Source organism: Triplophysa rosa, linkage group LG1, assembly GCF_024868665.1.
Source record: "Triplophysa rosa linkage group LG1, Trosa_1v2, whole genome shotgun sequence".
NCBI lineage: Eukaryota > Metazoa > Chordata > Actinopteri > Cypriniformes > Nemacheilidae > Triplophysa > Triplophysa rosa.
Window position 1 is genome coordinate 23,922,175 of NC_079890.1, and position 2,464 is coordinate 23,924,638.

Genomic DNA, 2,464 nt, shown 5'->3' on the forward strand with positions numbered 1-2,464 from the left:
ATAAAGCTTAATATAATTATTATTCTTTTATTAATTAATTTGTAAATGTATTAGCATTAATTTGAAGAAAGTGAAAAAAAACTAAGATGTCTCAAATTGTCAAAATTTTAGTGTCCTTGGAAATGCTGTTCCAAATGTTCAAGTGCTTCTTACTGATTGAGAGAGGGAAGTGTCAGTGGTATCCATCCAAAAATGGACTGTTTATAGCTGTGTTATTCAAATCCAGCATTATCATTTTAAAGATTTTTTCATCTAAGTGACACTGTGGCTTAGCAGTACCAGTTGGCATGTAGTAAGCAAAGATTGTGATGGAAAGCGTTGTGCATGGAGTAACACTAGGTGGAGATGTTTGTCAGTGCAGTGTGCCGAGAACTGAACACTTATATATTACATGTTACTATTATGCAATGTGTTAAAAAAATGGAAAAATGTGGTTTTGTTTATAGTGATCTGTAATGTTGCATTTGTTTCTCCTAAAATATGAAATGAGCATTTAGATACCAATTAAAACATCAGAACATCAAGAACGTAAATGTAATAAAATATTAGCGGTCTTACTCCAAATATAACATTCATCAAAATTTTACATCTGTCCATATGGCATCGCATAAACTATGTATTTGTATAAAACTGATATGTTTTGACACTAGAGAACAGTTTTGTATACAAATATGTGTATCTATGTTTTGCTAGCATTGTTTTGCTGATATACTGTATGTTCAGTTTCAACAACTGATTTAATAGGCAGCATACAGAAATTAGATCATGTAAACATCCAAAACATTTATTTGGAAAAAAAATACCAGGAAGCACGGTGGCAGAAAATGTTCCACATACTTTGAATAACATTGGTTGTTCAATAACTCTTGTTATTTATAGTTTGAGAAAGGAAGATGTACAGAGAAAGGCACAACTTCAAGACTGGCTACCTGAGGTAAGACTGCTATTTATACTAGCTAGTATTTTGAATGAAGTAAAAAGCAAGTTGTCCCTCACTTAACAATACTACAATGTTTATCTAATAGTAAATAGGATAGTAAACACCTTTTGACAGATTGAGTTGAATAATGGGTGTTCAAACTCCTTAAAAACAGAAAAAATGGTCTGAAGTGTGCTGTTGTAACACTATGGCCGACTAACAAGTACAGTAACAGTACCGTTAGTTTACAAGGCCATGCTACTAGGAGGATTAAAGCTGTAGTAAGCAAAGCAGAGAATGAACAACAAGAATATATACAGTATATTTAGACAGACAGACAGTTATTGGTTAGTCAAATAAATGCGGAACAGGTATGCTTTGAGCTGTTTTTTTAAACTTGTGAAGGATGCTGCAGTTCAGGTGGAGGCTGGTAGTTCATTCCACCACAGGGGAACAGAATGAGTAAAGGTTTATGCAAGCGATTTGGTGCCTCGCTGTGATGGAACAACCAGGCATCGCTCATTTTCAGACTGAAGATGACGGGAGGGGATGTAGACCTGGAGCACTGAGTTAAGGTAGATGGGCAAATTTGCCGTTATCGTTCTGAAGGCCAGTGTCAGAGATTTAAACTTACAAAAAAACCAAATTAAAATGACAAGCATATCCCCCCAATAAACCAACTATACGCTACTCTTTTGGTAGATCTCACGTAGAGCCACTGAGTTGCCCACTTTTGTGACATGGGATTTTTACAGTTCATACTGAAAACAACATAGACAGATTAGTTGTGGCTGTCATGCAAAACAATCAAACCAGGATAAGCAGGGTCTTTCTCACATCGCACATTTACACACAGAACAGCGTTGAAGCTCTCGACACGAGAATGATCCTCATCTAATACGGCAGATCAGACGCCCAAATCACATCAGCCTATCTGAGTATAATATGATCTATTTAAGAAATTGTCTCACAACATAGAGATCACTGAAAATCTTAGGTATGCCTTGAGGATTTATCATGAGCCAGGTCTTGCTGGTTTTCTGGTGTCAGTTGGATATGATGTCTACTACAGCTACAGTAACTCTATATTTTGTTGCAGTACTTCCAACTTCAGTGGAATGAAATTGTCTTATCGTATGATGAGTTCAGGGACCTAAAACTAGAGATGGGTTGCAAAACTCATTTGGGAAAACATACAGTAAACCTACCGAACAATTACGAAATACAAGTTGCAGTTTGTAATGCAAAACAATCTAAATGCTATGTGAACACAGTGAAGGAACTTTCCAGCTCTTCAGATCAATTGCCCTGAATGCTGGTCTTCAACCCCAGCTTTTGTTGCTGTGTAATTTGTGTGACAAAATTACGTATTACGGGCCAGTATTTGCTGAAGCAAACAGAGTGATTCCTAATGGGTTTGATGCTAGTCTACAACTCTACAGTACACTGAAGAAGGATGGGCTTGTGCTGGACTCTACATCAAGAAGACCATGTGTAATTGGAAAGACATTTTACTGGAGTAAAAAAGCTGCAGACAAGAAGTAT